This window comes from Periplaneta americana, chromosome 1, assembly GCF_040183065.1.
Source record: "Periplaneta americana isolate PAMFEO1 chromosome 1, P.americana_PAMFEO1_priV1, whole genome shotgun sequence".
NCBI lineage: Eukaryota > Metazoa > Arthropoda > Insecta > Blattodea > Blattidae > Periplaneta > Periplaneta americana.
The window spans coordinates 199,113,294-199,138,494 of record NC_091117.1 but is presented as its reverse complement, the minus strand read 5'-3'; the positions used below and the strand labels follow the sequence as shown (position 1 = coordinate 199,138,494).

General features: G+C 35.7%; 1 long non-coding RNA gene across 1 annotated transcript in view; it reads left to right on the top strand.

The window, feature by feature from the left end:
- Nucleotides 1-25,201, top strand: part of LOC138706300 (uncharacterized) — a 576,727-nt gene that overhangs the window by 417,200 nt on the left and 134,326 nt on the right. The gene's annotated exons all lie outside the window — the stretch shown is intronic.

Below are 25,201 nucleotides of genomic sequence, written 5' to 3'. Positions count from 1 at the left end.
CTGCAACTTGTACACATACACTGCTGTCTACAGACGTGCATATCAGGACCGACCATGTCCGTTACACATTACGCTATCTGCATTGCTTTAGTGTAGTTTCATATCCCCATCCCTCAGACAGCGCACTGAATGGAATACTGTAAGTAGACAACGTAAACAACGTCAGATGGATACAGTATGTGTAAGATGTACAGATAAATACACATAAATAAGGTGTACAGAGGAATAAAATTATTTCATTTACACAGAAATATTTTAGCTTGTAACTTTCAGGACCAGGGTTCCTTAACTCAAACTGATACATGTGCCCTTCGCTATCATTCCTGAAAGTTTGTAACACCAACTCGGAAACATCCTGTACAAAACTGGGAGTAGGAAACATAGCCATTCAGCAAATTCTGATTTAAGTTTAAATATACCATACCAATAAAAATTGTCCACACCTGTGGAGTAACGGTCAGCGCGTCTGGCCGCGAAACCAGGTGGCCCGGGTCCGAATCCCGGTCGGGGCAAGTTACCTGGTTGAGGTTTTTTCCGGGGTTTTCCCTCAACCTAATACGAGCAAATGCTGGGTAACTTTCGGTGCTGGACCCCGGAATCATTTCACCGGCATTATCACCTTCATTTCATTCAGACGCTAAATAACATAGATGTTGATACAGCGTCGTAAAAATAACCCAATAGAAATTCTCCAGATTATTATTATTATTATTATTATTATTATTATTATTATTATTATTATTATTATTATTATTATTCGTGTACATTTATTCGACTATATACTGACGTTATTTAAAGTTAAACGAAGAGGGAGTCTGTCGCCCATAAGCGCTATAGGAAGGCGAACCCCGTTAGAAACTGCTGCGTAGTGTAGGAATCCCAGTGCTTGTAATACATGTGAACGGGAGTGGAGACGTAAGGAGGAAGCAGAAAACTCATTCCTTTCCCCATTGTTCGCCAGTCAGCACTAAGAAGGGTCAGAGAAGAACATCTCCGAACATGGAGAGCAGCCATCTAGCGGTGTGCGAAACAATATGCGGCCCATTCTCACGTCCTGGATAGCACGTCCAGGCATCCCGAATTTGTCTGACGTGCCACACTTGGTGTCGGTCCAAAACTAGGACGTTCGCGGCGAGTAGAGGCATGTTACATCTAATATCCTCATTTGGTCTGTCAAGTATCTTCGGTGTACCAAGACGAGGTTGTTAGGCTACTCGCTTCAATACGTATGGAATTTATCTCTACGGGTAGAATGTGCATAAGGGGTTAGGCACAGCTTACAGCAGTAACATTTTTGGAAATATTCAACATTTTTTTCTCTCCATTACTATATCTTGTACAATAATGAAAATTGTTATGTGTAAAACACTGTCCTTCTTTCATTTATTCATTTATTTTATTCCATAGATCTTACATGAGCAATGAAGCTTTAAGATGTGGAACAAGTCAAAATTTTGCAATATTACAATTACAATTTTACAAATTTTTATAGTTTTACAATTTAGTAATTTTCTACAATTTTGTGCAATTTTTACAATGTTTTGGCGAGATGTAGTGAGATGAGGTGAGGTCCGAGGATTCGCCAAAATATTACCCGGCATTTGCCTTTTGGTTGGGGAAAACCTCGGAAAAACCCAACCAGGTAATCAAATCAAAGGGGGGTAATCAAATCAAAGGGGTTGATGCCACGGACTCGCCATAGACCATCCGGCTTCAGTCCCACGGTTGTGGAAAACCTCGGAAGTAACCAAAGACTAAAGGGGGATCCAACCCAAGCCCAAACGCAGCTCTGGATCAGCAGCCCAGCGAGTCTGCCGACTGAGCTACATCGATGGCTCTACTAAAAGTATACAATACATAGCCAATCAGATTATTAAATTTACAAACGCAAACGATCATTCATAAGTTGAGCTATATTATAATACAAAACAATTTAATTAAATTTAAGGCATAAACAATTCAACCAGTTGTGATATACAGAAATTGATAATACATATCATGCAAACTACTTCAAATTACAAACACAAACAATTTATCAATAGAGCTATATAGATTACTATTCAATTTAAAGCATATACAATTCATCGGCCAAAACTATACAAATATATACAATACAAAGTAGCATACTTTCATTAAGCTATACAAATTTGTGCAATTAATATCAAGTGATATATGAAAAAAAAATATTTTTAAGATAAAAAAAAAAATAGAATTATTATTATTTTTTTAAAATTCAAAATGATGGCAGTGCAGTGATGAAGCGTTTGCCTCATAACTCATAAACTTGTTAACTTTTTCATGTTCTCTCTCTTTTATTTTATTGCTGAAACTCTTGTTTACAATATCATACTCTTTCAACTACATTCCTTAATAAATAATATTTTTTTTTTATTTTATGTTATACCATTTTTATAAATGAATTCATTTTTAATTAGACATTCTATCAAAGGCAGAGAAGTGATCTTGCATCATATTGTAGAAATGACATGCATAAATACACACACAAATTTTCATCACAGAAAGTTTGATAGTTTTTCAGTTATGTGGGAAACGCTTCATCACTGCACAATGAACGGATTTAAAAAAAAAAGTAATTAATTTTTTTAATCGTAAAAATATTTTTTCATATAGCAGAAGAACAGTATTTTACACATACAAATGTTCATTATTGTACACTACACAGTGTAATGGAGGAAAAAAATGTTGAATATTTCCAAAATTTTACTGCTTTAAGCTTTATCTAGCCCCTTAAATCAGCTCTGGTATTTGCAGAAGAAACACAGGCTAAGAAACGAATATGGATTTCAAAGCTACTTACAACGTGAATTTACTTTTTAAGGTTACAACGTAACACATTTTGCATTTAAGGTTCAGGTCTGATATTATGTTCATTCCGAAATTGAAAGACCTACTATATGGCAATTAACTGGATAGCCACCGGCGTAACTCAGTCGGATAAGGCTCTTGCTTACTAATTCGGAGTTGCGCTCGGGCTCGGGTTCGAGTCCTGCTTGGCCGATTACTTAGTTGGGTTTTTTCCGAGGTTTCCCCAACCTTCAGGCAAATGTCAGGTAATCTATGGCGAATTCTCGGCCTCATCTCGCCAAATACCATGTCGCTATCAACAATCCCATCGATGCTGGATAGCCTCGTAGTTGATACGGTGTCATTTAATAATGAAGTAAAAGAAAATATATATATATCACACAACTAAGAAAGGGACAACCGAATAAAATGCTCAAATAATAGAAAACTCATGATAAGTAATGTAATATAATCGAAATAAAGATGTAGAGGAAAGACGAAGACCATGGTCATAGGAAGACAAATAAAGAAGGTAAACTTGCGAATTCTAAATGAGGCAGTAGAGCAGATGGACAGCTTCAAGTACTTGGGGTGTACTATAAGCAGTAACATGAGCTGCTGCCAGGAAGTCAAGATAAGGATAGCAATAACCAAGGAAGCTTTTAATAGAAAACGGAGTGTGACATTGTATGGGGCAGAAAAATGAACATTACGACGAAGTGAAGAGAAACGAATATAAACATTTGAAATGTGGATATGGAGAAGAATGGAACGTGTAAAATGGACGGACAGAATAAGAAATGAAGCTGTGTTGAAAAGAGTGAGTGAAGAAAGAATGATGCTGAAACTGATCTGGACGCGGAAAAGGAATTGGTTGGGTCACTGGCTGAGAAGAAACTGCACAATGAAGGATGCACTGGAAGGAATGGTGAACGGGAGAAGAGTTCGGGGCAGAAGATATCAGATGATAGACGACATTAAGATGTATGGATCAAATGAGACAAAGAGGAAGGCAGAAAACAGAAAAGATTGCAGAAAGCTGAGTTTGCAGTGAAAGATCTGTCCTTGGGCAGAACACTGGATGAATGAATGTTTGTACAGTAGAGCATCTATTATCCGAAACAATTGGGGACGGGGGTTATTGGGATAACTGATTTTTCGTGTAACCGATCATTTACGAAAACAAATTGTACCGGTGTCAAAGGAGCAGTATGAAACAAAGAAAAACTGTTATTAAACACAAAATTGTACATGTATATTTTGTATCACACGTCTTACAAATAAAAAAGAGAACTGACTAGCCTAGTTTGATAAGTTAAAAATGGCCATTAAAGTAGGAAATACAGTTTAGGAAAAGAAGTCCAAAATTTTCTTTCCTTCAGATCTGAGATTCGTTTTTTTGCAACGAAACCTCGCAAATAGCACTAAAGGAATTTCTACATGGCGAGCGTGCAAATTTGAGTTTGGCGACTGGAACGCTTTCGGTTAACCGATGTTTCGGTTGATCGGTATTCGGATAATCGACGCTCTACTGCAGTCTTGCGATGGTAACGAATAATTTCGAGAGAGAGAGCTCTTTTATGCCCGCTGCGCGCGCGCGGAGCTCTTTTACCTGTAAACATTGCTAAAGGATGTACAGATCTTAGAACACAGCGCATCATGACGGAACGGAAGCGCTTAAAGCTTTCAAGGAAGAGTGGAAGATACAATATTTATGCTTCGAACATCGTGATGAAGTCCAGTGTTTGTTGTGTAAAAAAAATATCATTTTCAAAAAAAGCAACATAAAACGGCATTATGAGACGCAGTATGAAAAATAATATAGACATTATTCAGGAGAAGAGAGAAATCAATTGATTTCGGAATTGACATCGAACGTAAATTAATTTACATTTGGGTCAGTAGATTGTATCTAGATTCCTTTTATTTCATTATTTTAAATGTATTGTTGATGTTTTATTTGTTGCTTGTTTCTGGATATTTACTTTTATTAGACTACGCGTTTCTTTAATTTAGAAATAATATTTTATCTTTGATTGCACAATAACTTATACTATTACTAAGCTCAAGAAGATAATTTACTTTTATTCCAATAACTATTGTCAAGATTTTGAGCAAATATGAACTAAACATTTTGAAAACTTTGATGCAAGGAGCTTTTTTAGTAACGTCAATATAAAACACACTTAAAAATACAATTTCAAAACTATTAGACCTAATTGCACCAAATTTTGTACAGATGATATTATTATAGATCTGTTTATATAGTTTAAATTTCACAAATTTTGGGCGAAAATTGTGGAAGATTAAAAAATCATACATATCTCCTTAAATGATTGACCCCAAAAATTACGATGGCTCTCAATATCTTAATTTAATCAATTTGTTCTTTCGTGTTACGTGCATCTCACAAATCACTCTAAGAAAACTCATTACATAATCACGACTGGAGAGTAAGGACTACATTTTCACAATTACATAACCAATATACTCTATTTCAATCAATATTGTCATCATTTTTTCAACAAATACTCAAAAGTACTTAGAGATCACACACGTCGAGCAGGTAGACCCTATTAGTTTCTCTTAACCAATGAAGTGAAGCATTTACATAATAAATAATTGCTTTTAACAAGAAAATGGTTTACATACAATTAACTTTTCCTATTTCTCTTTTTGTTCCTAAAAACCCTTGCCTTTGCGATTTGTTTATATATATATATGTGTGCATGTATATTAAATAACTGAGTAATTAGCCCTATTACATAGCCAGAAATTTAGTAACGCAAGTTATTGTAATAATTACTGCCATTATTCGCTGCATGTGCATGTACATCCCTGTGGCTTCGTTACAACGTTATGTAGTGGATGCGCTATGCGCTCGTTTTCAAGGTCGAGCTCTTCTACCATGATTGGGAGCTAATATCGTCTCATCCCTGCTCTACTGTATACACACACATACACACACGGAGTGAATACACATATTTACGTTCCTTAGATTGAATAAAATAAAATTAGTACTATTGCCTCCTAGCCCTTTGGAAACATACAGTAGTTTTTCAATTTAACAAATAATTAAAAGAAGCATATTTCATCTGTATCTATTAAGGTTTTTCTAAATAAAGGATGTGTTAGAAATTTAATTTTTTCAGTCGTTGACTTTACTACTTTATATATTTTGTTAGGTGTTAACCTTTACATAATAAATTGTGTGATGTATGAACGTTTTCGTTGACCATGTCAACATCATCAGATACACTCTGTCATTTTACAATATCAATACTCTCAGTGTTATCTACACAATCTACACATACAATACATGTTTACTATCATATGAGGATAAAACCTATTAAAAATTATATGAATTAGTTTTATAATGTTGAATTGTGGATACCCCAACTGTCAACAATTAAAATATACTTATATTATCATGGGTATATTCTTTGCAAGTCATCACATGTGAACGATAATATGAACGATGTAATGATATGAGGCTAAAAGTAAGATAAAATATAAAAATGAGCTAACTCTATTTAATGCTTTACTATGCATGTGAGGATTTGCAAATTACAATATTTTGTTACAAGGTATTCACTTTTCCATATCATGGTGTAAAATTCTAGCCTGTTATAACTGCCTATATTTTGTAGATCTTGGTGTTATTATTTATGCCAATATGTTGGGTTTAAACTGTTTGTAGTTAATCAGATGATGGGCGTATGTTCTGTTGTTGTTCATGTTACAGGATAATTATTCAATCTAGTAGTGATGTTGTAGAAGTTTATTTAACATGGTGTGAGTCGAAAGTCTGAAATCGTAGTTGTGGAAGTGTTTTCTGTGGATGTTGTTCGTGTACTGGTTAAGTGGAGACTCCACGACCAACATCCACAGAAAACACTTCCACAACTACGATTTCAGACTTTCGACTCACACCATGTTAAATAAACTTCTACAACATCACTACTAGATTGAATAATTATCCTGTAACATGAACAACAACAGAACATACGCCCATCATATGATTAACTACAAACAGTTTAAACCCAACATATTGGCATAAATAATAACACCAAGATCTACAAAATATAGGCAGTTATAACAGGCTAGAATTTTACACCATGATATGGAAAAGTGAATACCTTGCAACAAAATATTGTAATTTGCAAATCCTCACATGCATAGTAAAGCATTAAATAGAGTTAACTCATTTTTATATTTTATCTTACTTTTAGCCTCATATCATTACATCGTTCATATTATCGTTCACATGTGATGACTTGCAAAGAATATATCCATGATAATATAAGTATATTTTAATTGTTGACAGTTGGGGTATCCACAATTCAACATTATAAAACTAATTCATATAATTTTTAATAGGTTTTATCCCCATATAATAGTAAACATGTATTGTATGTGTAGATTGTGTAGATAATACTGAGAGTATTGATATTGCAAAATGACAGATTGTATCTGATGATGTTGAAATGGTCAACGAAAACGTTCATACATCACACAATTTATTATGTAAAGGTTAACACCTAACAAAATATATAAAGTAGTAAAGTCAACGACTGAAAAAATTAAATTTCTAACATATTCATAGACTTTTCTTAAAATTACGCAAAATGAATTGCAAAGTAAATAAAGGATGTTAAACATGGAGTTATGAGAATTTAGGATGCTTGGCAACATTTCTTCTTTTGGAACGGTACTTTCAGCTTGGGTTGGTTTTACTGTTTAGTTTTTATTATGTTCAAAATGTATGCCGAGATAATCTTGAGCCAGCTTTGTACTGGTTAGCTGTGTAGCGGAAGAAGTAATCGAAATGGATGGAGAACAGAAGATGAAACGTGTTGGTGGTTGTAATTATACTCGTATACTGACTTGGAGAAAGAAATAGCAGTTGATTTAGTCGCAAATACAGCGACATAATTGAAAATGAGGGAACGGGCGGAATTCATATCAAGGAGAAAGAGAAAGCATGGTAACTCAAAGCAGGTGATTTACGTTACAAAGAGACCTGTAAAGCAGTTGAAATTATTTTATTATAATACGGAAAGATATGCAAGAGAAAAAAGCTAAAGCAAATGAGAAATTCGAAGGCTTCAAACTGGAAGAGGACGGGCTATAATTTCTACAGGTGACAGGTGTTGGCAATAATTCAGCAACAAATTGAACCGTTACCTAATCAATATGATTGCGACCTTAATGTAATGACAAGTATTCATTGACGAGCACCTAAAAACAATTACTGCATTTTACGTGAATTTTATTTCACTGTCGAATTTGTTTCACTGTAGCATTACGCCTATATATTAAATAATAAAACATATAATTTAATCAGGTTTCCATAAGCCTGTATAGGAAATTAGTAAGTTTTGCATATTTACTCTCTTCACTGTATATTTGTTGTACAGGAACTTCATTTTATTTTTACTAATACTTTAATATTAACCTGGCTATACCTATAGAGAACCAGAAACACAATTTGCTACCACCTTCCACGACTGTAGTCCGATGATACTGGCGTAAAACACAAATCACTCTACTAGGTATAGGAGGGAAGGAAAGTATTTCATCCATTTACGTAAACTAGGAAATATCGCGATTTTGAGTTCGATAATTTTCATTAGGATTTTGTTTAATCAAAATACAGTACTGTATTAAGAATAAGTGTTTTTACTCTCGAACTGAGTTATCCATGCGGACGTATTCATTATGCAGTGTATATTATACTGTCTACAGCACATTAGCGTACAATATAGAGAAAGAAGTTAAATTAAAAAATAATCATAGTATGAATATTTAAACACATTTTTGAAAATGGTGGCCGTTCATTTCGATACAGGCTTCAGTTCTTTTGTGCATATTATCGCACTATAGACTATTGCATCTAATTCCAATGACCAGTTTCGTCCTTCGTACTAGTAACTCATGTTGAAATAATTCTGTATCTACTCTATAAAAGAGTACCTTACGTACTGTAAATTCAATCTTCACTTCTGCCCGACCTGCACAGATAAAGTTACTCAGACATGCTATCTACTGTCCGTCCAAATGGTTATGCAGCAGGATCGTAGAAAGAGGGGAAATCACGTGATAGTTAATTACTTAACGAGACCCTTTTATTTAAGTTATTTTAAACAGCTGTATAATATTACGTAAACGTCCAATTCTTAACAGAAATTTATGTTTTCAGAAAACAGCTAAGACAGCCCAGGTTTTACAGTGGGACGAGCAGAAGCAGGTGGGGGAAATCGAGATGCAACGTAGGTAAACGGACAGTACCTGTGCGAAAATATGATTCAATATTCAAAGCTCTTTCGTGACTGGAAAACGCGAACATATTTCTGGAACGTAGTATACTCACTAACTCAGTGCTGTTTACTATATGCGGCCTTGATTCTGTCTGGAGGACGGTTGAACTTCATTGGTAGAAGGGGTGGGAGTGAAGTACATTCAAAAACTCAGGTACAATAAAAATTGAAGTAAAAATAAAATGATGTCTCAGTACACATCTTACGTTCCAAGCTGTATATTAGAGTGGAGTGAAAATATGAAGTTTATGGAATCAAAATGTAATACAAGGGAAAAATTATGGGGTGATATCATAAGAAAAAATGAAAAGTATATTTTCTCTAGATTAATATTTAGCGGGGCCCCAAGATCATCATATTTTTAATTTTCACAACATTTTGAGGTTCAGATTTTTTAGCGAGAGCACATTCTCCAGTGGTTTAATCTGAACAGGATACCAGGAACATGTCAAAAAAATACATGTTGCATCACTTCCGGTTCCGCCAGACGTTCATTAGAATAAGAACTTTTGTGAGCACCCAACGATTCTCAGTAACAGCCTGACCAACGTCGAGCACACAACACATCCAACCAATGTAAGTAAGTTAATAATTTCAATCAATGCATTTAACCACCAGTATATTCAAATACGTAACAACAACATTTATGTTCGCAGTGTAAAAGGCTTAACTGAAAATCGTATGGTGACAAGGATGAATTTGTAACATCTAACCTTGGCAAACCGAAGGAAAACAACAACAAACATCAATGTAACTGACATTACGCAACATTTCATCATAGTACAGTGCTTCGACTTGTGTAAGTGAAACAACATGAATCCTTGGTACGTTAATATATAACAAACAGTATTTTAACATTGTAATACGTGCAATACAGTGCAACTCAAAAACATTTTAACAACATAGGAACCACATGTGATAACAACCTCAAGATAACCTCATTGTTACATAAAACAAGGAACATTTATTGTAGATGTAGATTAGTATAGATTTAAATTTAATACGTGTTTCAATTTTAATTTGTATAATTTTTATATATGTTGTAAACGATGGTAGATCAAGGGTACATACAACGTAAATCACACACAAGGTGTATCTATTTGATCATGTAATAGGCAAGTTCCATACATTTGAAAATGGCACAAAAGTGCCGAAAACGTTAATGTTTAATCCAAATACAAACTAGAAAAACATAGACGGTTTGCCCAATTTCTTATTATTATTACACTACATCAAAGAGTTTGTGTCCCCAAAGATAAACATTCAGTGGTTGTGAATCAAAAGTGTACATTGAGTATCTCGCTTGCCACCGAATGAATGAATGAATGAAAGGGGACGAAGAAAGAATGAATGATGTTTAAAATGGCAGGCAGGGTAAGCATCCCATGCCTCCATTGGTTTCCGACTAACAATTCACTAACTTTAGATCGAGGTTCCCAGCTAAAAGCCGTTTGCCCTCTCAACTAACAGTAGTGTATTTTCCCCTGTAAATGATTATATGAAAAATGTACACGCTACAGTTGAATTGTGAGTGAATGAATGAAGTGAAATTAGCACCGTGCCTCGCAGATGTTAATGAGAGGTGGAGAGTCCAGTGCTCTGGTCAGTTCTGTCCTAGTCACGTTTTTGTAGTGGCTCTAGGGAGACTCGTAACCTGTTACCAACAAAGTGGTGGGCTACTCGTTTCCGTAGAAGCCGTCTGGCTGCCTGGTTGGCTGTGGCAAGTGTCGTGTGTCGTTTCGTGGGGTTTGTGTCTGTAGTGAGTAAGGAAATAGTGAATGTCACTATTTCGTCCTGTAGTCTGTTTAGTTGCCGGTCATTGTAGGATTCTATTTTCTGCATAGCAGAACGTAGAACCCCCTCGACCAGCTGTTTCGTGGTTGTTTTGTCTGTCTGTGGATCGTCTGTAGTGGTTGTCTTGGTTGTCATAGTCTTAGCTGCATCCGCATAAGACAATTCGGGTTTGGGAAGTGTTGGTTTGAAGACGGACTGTGATGGTTTGGGTATAGGTGGCGGTATTGGTTTGTGGGTGTCTATGGGGACATGCGTGGGATCGGTGGAGGTTATGAGATTAGTCCTTGGATATTTTGGACAGCGAGCTTGGCCCGTATAATGGGTGTCGCTGTTGCACGTGGCGCAATACCTAATCTGGGATAGGCGGTTGTGGTTGCAAAGGTCGGGATTCTTGCCACACTTAAAGCAAGTCTTGGGCTTGTCGCAGTTTGTCTTTGTATGGCCGTATTGTGCACAGTTAAGGCACGGTCGGTGGAAGATTGTCTCGTGTGATGGCTCTACTCTGTAGTACCGTCCTGCGAGTTTAATTCCTCCTAGTAACTTGTCTGCTGTGGTGATGTCTTTTGTGAATATTCTAACTAAGTTGGTGGGTTTGTCAGTCTGTGCGGAGATAATTCTCTTAATGCGTGTGATACCTGGATGTATTACAGCCAGGATCTGCATTAGTTCGTCCTCAGAGATCAGCGTATCGACATTTTTCATGACGACACTGATCTCTTTATTTCTGGTCTGTTTCTGTCTGAAGTTTTGCCGTCGAGTTTTGATACAGCCTATATGGAGTTCAGCATGGATATGCAAATGCTGGCGTGTAATCTAAAAGAATAATCCTCTATTATTTTAACATTTCGAGATCAGAAACAGATACACTACCGGTCAAAAGTTTTCGATCAGCTATGAAAAGAACTGTATACTTTATTTCAAAGTAGAGACACATCGGAAAAACTAAATACACCAACAAAATAAATATTTTCTCTCTCTAGGGGTATGATATGACAGCATATTCAAAACGAAATCCCTGTTTTAACCACAAATCCATAGTTGTGATAGGTGATCAAAAACTTTTGACCGATAGCGTGATACATTCTGGACTCTTATTATTCGTGATATTGGCAAATGTCGGGCATAAATCTCAAGACATTTACTTAATTTCTTACTTAATTATGGGTATTAGAGTACCCGGAGGTTCATTGTCGCCCTCATATAAGCCTGCAAACGGTCCCTATCCTGAGCAAAATTAATCCAGTCTCTATCATCACATCCCACCTTCCTAAAATCCATTTTAATATTATGTTCCCACCTACGTCACGCCTCCCCAAAGTTTTGCCCTCCAGCCTCCCAACTAACATTCTATATGCATTTCTGAATTCACTCAAGCGTGTTACATGTCCTGACCATCTCAAATTCTGGATTTAATGTTACCAATTATGTTACAGTGCGTACAGTTCTGTGTTGTGTAACTTTCTCTATTCTCCTTTAACTTTATCCCTCTTAGCCTCAAATATTTTCCAAAACAGCTTATTCTCAAACACCCTTAACTTCTATTCTCTATCAGAGTGATAGTCCAAGTTTCACAATCATACTGAACAACTGGTAATGTAACTGTTTTATAAATTGTAACTTTCAGCTTTTTTGAGAGCAGATTGGATGACAAAAGCTTCTAAACTGAATAATAACAAGCATTTTAAATATTAATTCTGAGTTTTTAATTTCCTTCCGAATGTCATTTATATTTGTTTCTGTTGCTCCAAAATATTTGAATTTTTCCAGCTCTTCAAAGTATAAACTTCCAATTTTTATAATTCATATGTCTAGAAAAGTGGACATTTTTGCTGCAGTTTAAAGCTACAATATTTGCTGTGCTAGGTACCTTTCCTTTCATCATTTGGTTAATTCTTAAAATTGATTTAGGTAGGCTTACTTAAATTAGCATTAACATTTTATATCCCTTCTACATTCTTTACATATACTTGTTAATACATTATTTATAGGCCTTACTTACTCACAAATGGCTTTTAAGGAACTCGCAGGTTCATTGCCGCCCTCACATAAGCCCGCCTCGGCCCCTAACCTGTGCAAGAGTAATCCAGTCTCTATCATCATATCCCACCTCCCTAAATCCATTTTAATATTATCCTCCCATCTACGTCTCGGCCTCCCCAAAGGTCTTTTTCCCTCCGGTCTCCCAACTAACACTCTATATGCATTTCTGCATTCGCCCATACGTGCTACATGTCCTGCCCATCTCAAATTTCTGGACTTTATGTTCCTAATTATGTCAGGTGAAGAATACTATGCATACAATTCTGCGTAGTGTAACTTTCTCCATTTTCCTATAACTTCATCCCTTGTAGCCCCAAATATTTTCCTAAGAACTTTATTCTCAAACTTCCTTAATCCCTGTTCCTCTCTCAAAGTGAGAGTCCAAGTTTCACAATCACACAGAACAACCGGTAATATAACTAGTTTATAAATTTTAACTTTCAGATTTTTTGACAGCAGACTAGATGACAAAAGCTTCTTAACCTAATAATAACAGGCATTTCCCATATTTTTCTGCGTTTAATTTCCTCCCGAGTATCGTTTATATTTGTTACTGTTGCTCTAAGATATTTGAATTTTTCTACCTCTTCGAAAGATAAATATCCAAGTTTTGTATTTCCATTCGGTAGATTATTTTGGTCACTTCGTCTTTTCATGGTTTACTTCCAATCCTATCGCTTTACATGCTTCAAGTAAAATTTTCGTGTTTTCCCTAATCGTTTGTGGATTTTCTCCTAACATATTCACGTCATCCGCATTGACAAGAAGCTGATGTAACCTGTTCAATTGTAAACCCGCTGTGTTATCCTGATTTTTCTTAATGGCATATTCTAGAGCGAAGTTAAGAAGTAAAGGTGATAGTGCATCTCCCTTCTTTAGCTCGCAGTGAATTTGAAAAACATCATACAGAAGCTGGCCTATACGGACTCTGCTCTAAGTTTCATTGAGACACATTTATAGGCCTATGTAGTGAAATAGAATGTATTTTTGTTTTATTGCAAGATTAAAAGTTTACTTATTTATCTCTTGAATAGGAAATAAACTTTCCTGTCCCATGAAGCCCTAAAAAAAGTTCAAACAGTATAATCCATTATCGCTCAAATACAATCTGCTTCAAAGGTTTACAGGTGGTGTGAAGTGACTTTGAATGAAGCACGTTCTATTACTAGAAGTCCTGTAACAGAGTTGGAGCAAAGTGACCAACTTGTATAATTGATACTGACGAGCAAATGCATGACTCGAATATTCCAGGAGAGGAGATTAGCTGCGGTATGTCAAAACTTGTCTGTTTGGTGCCTAGAATAAAAACGAACGACGCGCATCAGGAGACATTCTGAAACGTTCGTCTGCCTCCACTCAAGAGAATTGGAGCTTTGCTACATCAGTGATTCCATTCATGCCCACTCCGCTAAATATAACACCGCCCCTGTCGACCCAGTGCGTGGTACGGCTTCCGATGGTTCCACAGCATAGGAAGGTCTACGGATATGCCTTAGACCGGTTGAAACATCCTTATGAAGTCACGTGTCTGACATGTACAAGAATTTTGCTGCTTGTGAATGACCTCGTTGCACAGGTTTTATTGTTATAGCTTACAGAAAACATTTATGGCCTATTTGTCCAAGTAATGTTCAATTTTGCTTAACGAATGTTAAATTAACAGTCTGTTTATTTTTAACGTTTTGTTAATGTATTTTCCATTTTTTCCACATAATTTTGTTTAAGATACCCAACACTTAACTATAACGTCTGTTAGCACTATTTTAACTACTCAACAGCAATTGGTAATGATTCTACACATGTAAGACAATTTTTGATTGGCTAAAATTAATCTTTAAATTCTATATTATGGAGTGAGTCATGAAACTTGCATAAAATGACAACCTGTTATACTGGGTGTTCATTTCAAAGTGTGTCATGATGTCACTGTTGTTGGGTCACCGATATGAAGCGAGTTTCAGCTTATATGTCAGAGAAGTTGTCTATTATTTAAGGCGTTCTTCAATCTGAACTTGAGAACGTGTACGGTATAACTTGAACGTCGTAGCAACAGATGGCGGTCTGTACGGTCTGTGTGCTACCATAACCTCTTTCGAACTGTGTTTTGCCCCGGCAAGTCGTACGCAGGGTATTTGTTATCAACGGTTGCGTACGGTAACATTCCACAACACAAATCAAATGCTCCGTGTCCATGTTGACCGTCGAAGTTAATGTCAACAAATACGTAAGTAATCGTCTTAACCCTCTCCCCATATCCCGACAGTACGAATTTCCAAACAGTTCACATTCCTGCCACTACCAGCGTTACCGTATGTATCGGTACGTACAAAAGAGTTTGTAATATATAACTAGAGACACCAACGGCGCTACTTTCGCGTACAAAATTGAACCGCTGTTCGGCCGCCATTAAAGGGAGTTGATGCTTCGCCGGCAGAGCGAGCAGTTTATGCTTATTGAGGAGTACGAATAAATATAAGTACACTTGAAGGGAAATAATAACAAAATGGTGAAATACTGCGCCGCAAATAATTGTTCGAACATAGCTACTATTGTAGGATGCTCAGGAAAGCATGCATATCTTAATATTTGAAAGAATGTTCCAAATGCAGTTCCTCCTTTGAATGTGTTTACAGAATGTCGGAATATTTCTTGGATAAAGTTTTTCCAGAAACACATTAATCAGGTTTATAAGGTTGGTTTCAACAATGTCTGTAAGGGTTAGGTGCCATCATATTACAGTGGATTATAATAGCAGAGTGCATAAGAAAATCCTCAGACTATATCTGTCTAAAACTGTTTTGTTTCACAATAAATGAATTAATAATGTAATTTCCGTATTGTACAGTATGTACTTCTAGTTTTTTATTGTATTAAATGCAAAGAAATTAGTGAAAATATAGCTGATGGCCTAGTTACGCCTATTATTACCACTACTACTAGGTCTACTATGACTCTACTACTAGGCCTACTATTACCACTACTACTAGGTCTATTATTACCATTACTACTAACTAGGTCTCACTACTACTAGGCCTACTAATACCACCAAAACTAGGCCTATTATTACCACTATTACTAGGCCTACTATTACCACATACACTAGGCCTACTATTACCACTACTACTAGGATTACTAATACCACCAAAACTAGGCCTATTATTACCACTATTACTAGGCCTACCATTACCACAAACACTAGGCCTACTATTACCACTAATACTAGGCCTACTATTACCACTACTACTAGGTCTACTATTACCACTACTACTAGGTCTACTATTACCACTACTAGGCCTACTATTGCCATTACTACTAGGCCTACTATTGCCACAAAAACTAGACCTACTATTACCACAAAAACTAGACCTACTACTACTGCACCTACTATTACCATTACTACTAGGCCTACTATTACCACTACTACTAGGCCTACTATTACCACTACTACTAGGCCTATTATTACCAATACTATTAGGCCTACCATTACCACAAAAATTAGGCCTACTATTACCACTACCGGTACTACTAGGTCTATTATTACCACTACTACTAGGCGTACTATTACCACTACTACTAGGCCTACTATTACCACTACTCCTAGGCCTACTATTATCGCTACTAATTGTATTAAAAAGTCTGTACTGACCTCTAACTTGGTGGTCATCAACTACACAATGAATAGATTGTTTTATGATAAAATTTATTCTCATTATATTTTAAATCTGTTTCCAGAATTTTTATGATCTCATATTTCACCACTAAATATTTTCTAAGCACCATATACCTTCCTCTTCCTTTGCATGAAAGGACTGAAATATAGATCACTTGAAATATTACAGTAAATATCCATTATTATGTCCTTAAAACAATATTAGTAATACTGAAAATTAATGCTGACTTAGCCATTATTCACTACTTCACATACTTATCCCGAGTGTATATGGGTGATTTAATTTATTTTTTAGAATATCGCCAAAGATGAACCATTATAATACTTTAATAAATATAGCGCTCCTCTGCCATTCATGTTTATTTCATCACGTCTCATCCTTTGTAAAAGACGTTTAAAACAGTGTCTATCACCAGGCTACATCAATGTATTGTGGTACTGTTTTCGAATTTTGCGCCGCAAACACTCCCTTTAATGGCGGATGCTAGCCGATTCAATTTGTGACATTTTTCTTGCCTGCCACTCAAGGGTATGTGTCTCTAGTAAGTATTACAAACTCTTTGGTAAGTACTCTTCAAAATGAACGCCGTACTTGCTAGGCAACTTCTCTGCCTCATAGGTTATACACCTCTGCGGAAATGTAGGAAGATTGAATTCTCTAGGCTCATCGGCTAGCCACATGACGGCATACAGCGAGCCATGACACACTTTGAACTGAACATCCAGTAGTAGGTCACGCTCCATAAACAAACAGTTGACAAATGAAAGTTTGTAGGTGACGTGCTGAATAATAATTACAAAGTAAGGTTATGTTTCCTCATTGCTATTATGGATACGAAATACGAAAGAAATAAAATAACACTGATGTATTTAAACAGTCTAAAGTATATTTTAAATGTTATATTACCAGTCATATGCTAAACATTCCTTACAGAAAGACACAAAATATTAATTTCGCAACTTCTGTTCGAACAGCTGTGGAGACATCGGCCATATTTAACTAACTGTTAAACGAGTCAACTGCCCGAAATCCTACATTTAAAATTAACAAACTGTTAATAATCTGTTAAACCAAACTGGTGTTGAAAACATACAATTTTATTAATTAACAAACTGTTTAGAGTTTAACAGTCGTTAAATTTTCTAACAATAATTGGAAAAACAGGCCATTAGTCTTTCGTGATGTTGAGTGACGATGTCAGACGAGCTACATGTTGAATTATGAAGTCAATTGTGATGTCTGACAATTAAGACGGAGATGAAAGACGAAAAGAAAGATGATGACTAACATTAAGATATTAATAACTGACGAAGATGATGACGATTTTAGACAGAAACCAATCAATCCTCTAGTGCAGACAACTACACAGCTTGTTGTGGAAACCATGTTAAGTGCATATGACAAAATTGAGCGTAATATGTCCCTCAAAATAGCTATACTTTTTACATTCTTATCTGGATTTCTTTCCTCCTAACTTTGGAGCGGTAAGCGACGAGCATGGGGAAAGATTTCATCAAGAAATATCTGAAATGGAAAGGCGATATAAAGGAATATCATCATCCAGCATGCTTGCAGACTATTGTTGGTTGCTTTTAAAATACAGTCTCAGGTATAGTTATAAAGAGAAGTCATACAGAAAATTATTTTAAATGTAAGTTCAAATTCCGAGATTTTTCTCATTATACGCATGAAATAGTTTTATTGTCGTTGTGTTTTAAGCTATGTAACATCATTTTTGCATCCAGTACACATTTTTAAGTATTATAAAGCATTTTGATTCCGTAGTGTTTTGTAATTTTATCAGTAGCAGTGAAAAATTAAAAACGAATCAGTTTTGTCATAAAAAATTCAATTCATTTTCCCCGGAAAATGGTACGTTTGGAAGTTTGGATTTTAAATTCAGATTTAGGTCACAAGTATTAGTAATATTCACGCATTTTTATTTCGGAGCAAGACAGAAAGTAAAAATTTGTTGTTCAGTGTCATCTTTACATTTCTAACATATTCAGCTTACGGGCTATGCCATATGAAATCGATGAGTAAAAAACCTCGAATTTTTTATACTCTAATTTTTTCCCTATTTATGCAAGGTGCTGAGGAGAGTGCATCTTCAAAAATATACTATCGAAAGTCAAACGGTTTTCGTATTATTGAGCGACAAATTTAACGTATTTTATAAAAACAGTCCTCTTTCAGTGCTCAGAACTCTGGAACCATTTACTGCAGAACATTGAATGAGAGCTCATATTGAATCTGACATTTTGTAGGTTATGTTAAGAAGTAATCCTTATTTTTATGATATACAGAGAGACCGATAATCTGATTTTACTTACTTTTAGGGTTTTTGCCCATTTTGTAAAAATGTAAAAAATATTGAGAAAAAACCTTTCATTATTAAGAGGGATTCGGCATTGTTTACTTAAGTGGCTTGGCAATAAGTTTCGAGGGTATTAAATAAATTATTTTCACACGCCTAGACTTGAACGGCGCAATACCGCACGCACTGGCCGAGAGCTGAAGACAAGCGAGCGTTGGGTGTCATTTTACTCCTGTATTTATGAAAACTTGTGATAAAGCTAGCCCAGCTATGCGCTACTAGACGAAACATCACGTGTTTATCTCCTGGCCTTGCTTGCCTAGGCTAGCTCCCGCATCACAGTCAGCTGGTTAGTTCACGCGCGTACTATTTATTTTCTTTATTTGATATTTTCAATACTTTCTTATCAACGGTGCACCAGTAATAAATATGTTTATTTGTACTTTCAAAGCGGAATCTAACCCTATATTTTAAAAATATTTTTTCATGGGCAAAGGCGTCTTGATGAAGAAAAATCGAAATCTCTCAATTTCCATAAAAAGTAAGAAAAACTGTTTACATGTCAATATAAACTTTAATTTCTCAGCATAAAAGTAAACCATGATTTTGATCATTGGGTGAAAGGGTTTCGGAGCCACAACAGTTTAAAGTTGCTAATTTTATGAAAATACTATAAATTTAAATATTTTTAATTTAAACACTATAAATTTCTGATGCCTCAAACTTTGCACAAAGCATTGTATCACAGTTGTCAACGGACAGAAAAAGTTTCGTGGTATTTAAAAATTGCAAGGTCAATTTTCTCTATATTTCGGTCGATTTGAGATGGAATAGCCCTTACGTAGTGACTTAGATAAGTTTCAATAATATTATTTCACAATGTATCCATTATTATTATTATTATTATTATTATTATTATTATTATTATTATTATTATTATTATTATTACCACAGAATAAGGTTTTACTTTTTAACTTTGCTCTAGAGTATGCCATTAGGAAAGTCCAGGATAATAGAGAGGGTTTGGAATTTAACGGGTTACATCAACTGCTTATCTATGCGGATGACGTGAATATGTTCGGAGAAAATCCACAAACGATTAGGGAAAACACGGGAATTTTACTGGAAGCAAGTAAAGAGATAGGTTTGGAAGTAAATCCAGAAAAGACAAAGTATATGATTATGTCTCGTAACGAGAATATTGTACGAAATGAAAATATAAAAATTGGAAATTTATCTTTTGAAGAGGTGGAGAAGTTCAAATATCTCGGAACAACAGTAACAAATATAAATGATACTCGGGAGGAAATCAAACACACAGTAAATGTGGGCAATGCCTGTTATTATTCGGTTGAGAAACTTTTATCATCCAGTCTGCTGTCGAAAAATTCTGAAAGTTAGAATTTATAAAACAGTTATATTACCGGTTGTTCTCTATGGTTGTGAAACTTGGACTCTCACTTTGAGAGAGGAACATAGGTTAAAGGTGTTTGAGAATAAGGTGCTTAGGAAAATATTTGGGGCTGAGAGGGATGAAGTTACAGGAGAATGGAGAAAGTTACACAACACAGAACTGCACACATTGTATTCTTCACGTGACATTATTATGAACATTAAATCCATTGAGATGGGCAGGGCATGTAGCACGTATGGGAAAATCCAGAAATGCATATAGAGTGTTAGTTGGGAGGCCGGAGGGAAAAAGACCTTTAGGGAGGCCGAGACGTAGATGGGAAATAATATTAAAATGGATTTGAGGGAGGTGGGTTATGATGATAGAGATTGGATTAATCTTGCACAGGATAGGGACCAATGGCGGGCTTATGTGAGGGCGGCAATGAACCTCCGGGTTCCTTAAAAGCCAGTAAGTAACTATTATTATTATTATTATTATTATTATTATTATTATTATTATTATTATTATTATTATTATTATTATGTTGTAATGTTCTTAATTTTAGGTCATAGAACTCTGGACGCTGTTTATGAATAAGTTTTTAAAGACCTTTTACGTGGGAGGTTACAGAATTTGCGAAATAGTTTGGAATTTCTTCGGTGTTTTCTTTCTTAGACAGGTTGCCTTTAGGAATTTCCTCCAATCCCATTCGCTCCTACGTTAGTGGTAGGTTATCTATTTCTTCTTGCCCATTCGCGCGTGAAGTTGCAGACGGCGCGACGCGCGGAGTCGCTCGGTCTCCAGAGCCGCGTTACCCAAATAAGCATGAGACTATCTCTCACCACCAGGAGGTTCGGTTCGAAACTTGTTTCCTTTGAGTAATAGGATTGCTGTTCATTCATTCATACACTTTACACTAAATTATTTTTAACAACGACGGTTTTTAGCCGCCGCAGCTAAGTGAGGTTATGATTTCTTAGCAATGATTCCAAGCAGTGATTCTCAAGAATACATACCAAATTTGTGATAAAAGTATTAAAGTGATGACGTTCTAACCCAGTGACATGGATAAATATACAGGGACATCACTTTATTTTTACTAACATTTTTAACATTAACCTGGCTATACTCGGAAACACTGTTAACACCCTTCCATTACAGGAGTTTGGAGTTGCCAGTGCAATATGTAAACAAATCATTTCACTAGCTACAGGAGGAATGAAAAGTAGTGTATCCATTTATGTTACAGGGAAATACAGTATTACGATTTTCAGTTTGGTCATTACTTTAACAGTATTTTATCAAAAATACAGTAGAATAGTAACTATTTTTTTTTCACAAACTCAACTCTTCAGGCGGTTATACACATTATGTAATGTCTACTTTATTCAGCATATTACTAACCTCATTTATTCCTGAGAATTTTGTGAGCACTTCCGTAAGAAACTCCAATTTCTACAGCTAACTTCTTCACCGACTTACTAGGACCTCGCTGCATCATTTCTCCAGCATCTTCTACAGCATCTTCTGTCACCTTTGTTCCCCATCTTACACTTTTCTTCCTTTCTGTACACTCTGTTGCTCTAAATTTATCTACCAGATTAATGACATTTCTACGAAAATATTCCGTAATGATATAATCAGGAAATCGTAAAAAAAAAAAAAAAAAAAAAAAACTGTTGTTCACATTCGGTTATATTGTAATTCCAGTTTCCATCATCGTCCTTCATACATACTTACAAATGGCTTTTAAGGAACCCGAAGGTTCATTGCCGCCCTCACATAAGCCCGCCATCGGTCCCTATCCTGTGCAAGATTAAGCCAGTCTCTATCATCATACCCCACCTCCCTCAAATCCATTTTAATATTATCCTCCCATCTACGTCTCGGCCTCTCTAAAGGTCTTTTTCCCTCCGGTCTCCCAACTAACATTCTATATGCATTTCTGGATTCGCCCATACGTGCTACATGCCCTGCCCATCTCAAACGTCTGGATTTCAAGTTCCTAATTATGTCAGGTGAAGAATACAATGCGTGCAGTTCTGTGTTGTGTAACTTTCTCCATTCTCCTGTAACTTCATCCCGCTTAGCCCCAAATATTTTCCTAAGCACCTTATTCTCAAACACCCTTAACCTATGTTCCTCTCTCAGAGTGAGAGTCCAAGTTTCACAGCCATATAGAATAACCGGTAATATAACTGTTTTATAAATTCTAACTTTCAGATTTTTGGACAGCAGACTGGATGATAAGAGCTTCTCAACCGAATAATAACACGCATTTCCCATATTTATTCTGCGTTTAATTTCCTCCCGAGTGTCATTTATATTTGTTACTGTTCCTCCAAGATATTTGAATTTTTCCACCTCTTCGAAGGATAAATCTCCAATATTTATATTTCCATTTCGTACAATATTCCCGTCACGAGACATAATCATATACTTTGTCTTTTCGGGATTTACTTCCAAACCGATCGCTTTACTTGCTTCAAGTAAAATTTCCGTGTTTTCCCTAACTGTTTGTGTATTTTCTCCTAACATATTCACGTCATCTGCATAGACAAGAAGCTGATGTAGCCCGTTCAATTCCAAACCCTGCCTGTTATCCTGAACTTTCCTAATGGCATATTCTAAAGCGAAGTTAAAAATAAAGGTGATAGTGCATCTCCTTGCTTTAGCCCGCAGTGAATTGGAAAAGCATCAGATAGAAACTGACCTATACGGACTCTGCTGTATGTTTCACTGAGACACATTTTAATTAATCGAACTAGTTTCTTGGGAATACCAAATACAAACAGTAAAACAAAACTCTTGTTTAAATAATGCTGTTAAGTACCGTACCATATTATAGAGTACCGTACTTTCGGTACCTCTAATTTTCACTTGTGCTCAGTCCACACAGAGAAATTCAGTTATGCTACACACCATACCTGTGTGAAAATAAACTTCAATAATATAAGCTTTTTCTTCTGTAGAAAACGCAACATATTTCTGAAACACACTGTACCCTGTACTGTTTATTTCACTGCTAGCAACAACGGCCGTAGGTTTGTGTGAGTGACGTTAGCAAGGAGATTAGTGAAAGGGGTGGAGGTCAAGTACAGTTAGAAACGCAGGTACAATAATAATTGAAGTAAAAATATAATTATGTCCCTGTATAATAGGATGCGAAACTTAACGAGTTTCCTGTAACACATACTAGGGGCGCTGTTGTAGAAATTGATCTTGCTGCCATCTATTTTTAGGAGAGGCGTTATTATAAATAGCAGCGCACCAAGAAGCGAAAAGAGTAATTACTCCATGCATTTAGCAGCGCACCTGGTGACGAAAATGTTAAACTGTGCAGAAAGTATTCCCTCCCACCCTCATCGTTATTCAAAACTAACCCAATTTAAAATAAAACATTTACAGTTTTATTCCTCACAGCATATTCTACTGAAAATTCTTACCGGATCCAGCAGGAAGATAAAAGAGACGATGTGTTTTACACTACCCGATTAAAATATAACCAGGCAGAGACAGAAAATAAAGCAAAAGGTTAGATAATTGGTATTGTATTCTTTGGGTATTTATTGTACAGCACAATGGAAAAGTCTGCAAGAACTACGTAGATAGTTCAATTTATTATATTACTATTACTTTACAATACATTCAACACTATTTTTACAACGTCCATAAACATCACTGTTCAACATACACTGCTTATACACACACGTATCACTTTATGTTCACTTATTAGTAACTTTCAGTCCGCCATCTTCTCTCCTCGACTCTCCCATACAATATCTCGAACGGATAAGTAGGGTAATGTACCCAACACGTAGTTCTAATGTTCACTACCTACGACGTCGGGCGCTGATCACCTTATTTCAGAGCACCACATCTAGATGGTGCTGACCGCAGTTTCGCATCCTATTATATATTTATCCATGCCAGTGATGTCAAACCAAGCGCATTTTTCTGACCCTGACGTCGTGCGCGGGCAGCAAGCGCTAAGCATGGAAAGAGGAAGAGTTGTAATATATGAATAAGCAACCTGTTGGATTAAGAAAACAGTGGTACACAAACTTCAAACGGAACGTGAAATTTTATGTCGTTATTTTTATATGGCTTCTTTCTGTTTAATATTATCTATATTGTCTGTAAAACAAAGGTACTAACACTGATTTCTTAATATTGTACTTGTGTTTTAAATCTTAATAACATAATAGAGAGTTAAGAAGGAATATTCACTTAAATTCCATAGTAGTATAATATTATACTGTATTAAGTGAATGAAACACATCATTCCTAAAGAAAGTGATATTCCAAAGAAAGAGCTTCAGTATGACATAAGTTGGAATTTATATTGATGATATCTTTATGGCCGGTTTTTCCAAGTATTGTTAGAAAATATTACGACTGTTAAACTCTAAACAGTTTGTTAATTAATAAAATTTTATGTTTTCAACACCAGTTTGGTTTAACCGATTGTTAACAGTTTGTTAATTTTAAATGTATGATTTCGGGCAGTTAAATCGTTTAACAGTTAATTAAATATGGCCGATGTCTCCACAGCTGTTCGAACAGAAGCTGCGAAATTAATATTTTGTGTCTCTCTGTAGGGAATGTTTAGCATATGACTGGTAATATAACATTTAATAAATACTTTGGACTGTTTAAATACATCAGTGTTATTTTATTTCTTTCGTATTTCGTATCCATAATAGCAACGAGGAAATATAACCTTACTTTGTAATTATTATTCAGCACGTCACCTACAACTTTCATTTGTCAACTGTTTGTTTATGGAGCATGGCCTACTATAATAGGTTGTCATTTTATGCAAGTTTCATGACTCACCTGTAATATAGAATTTAAA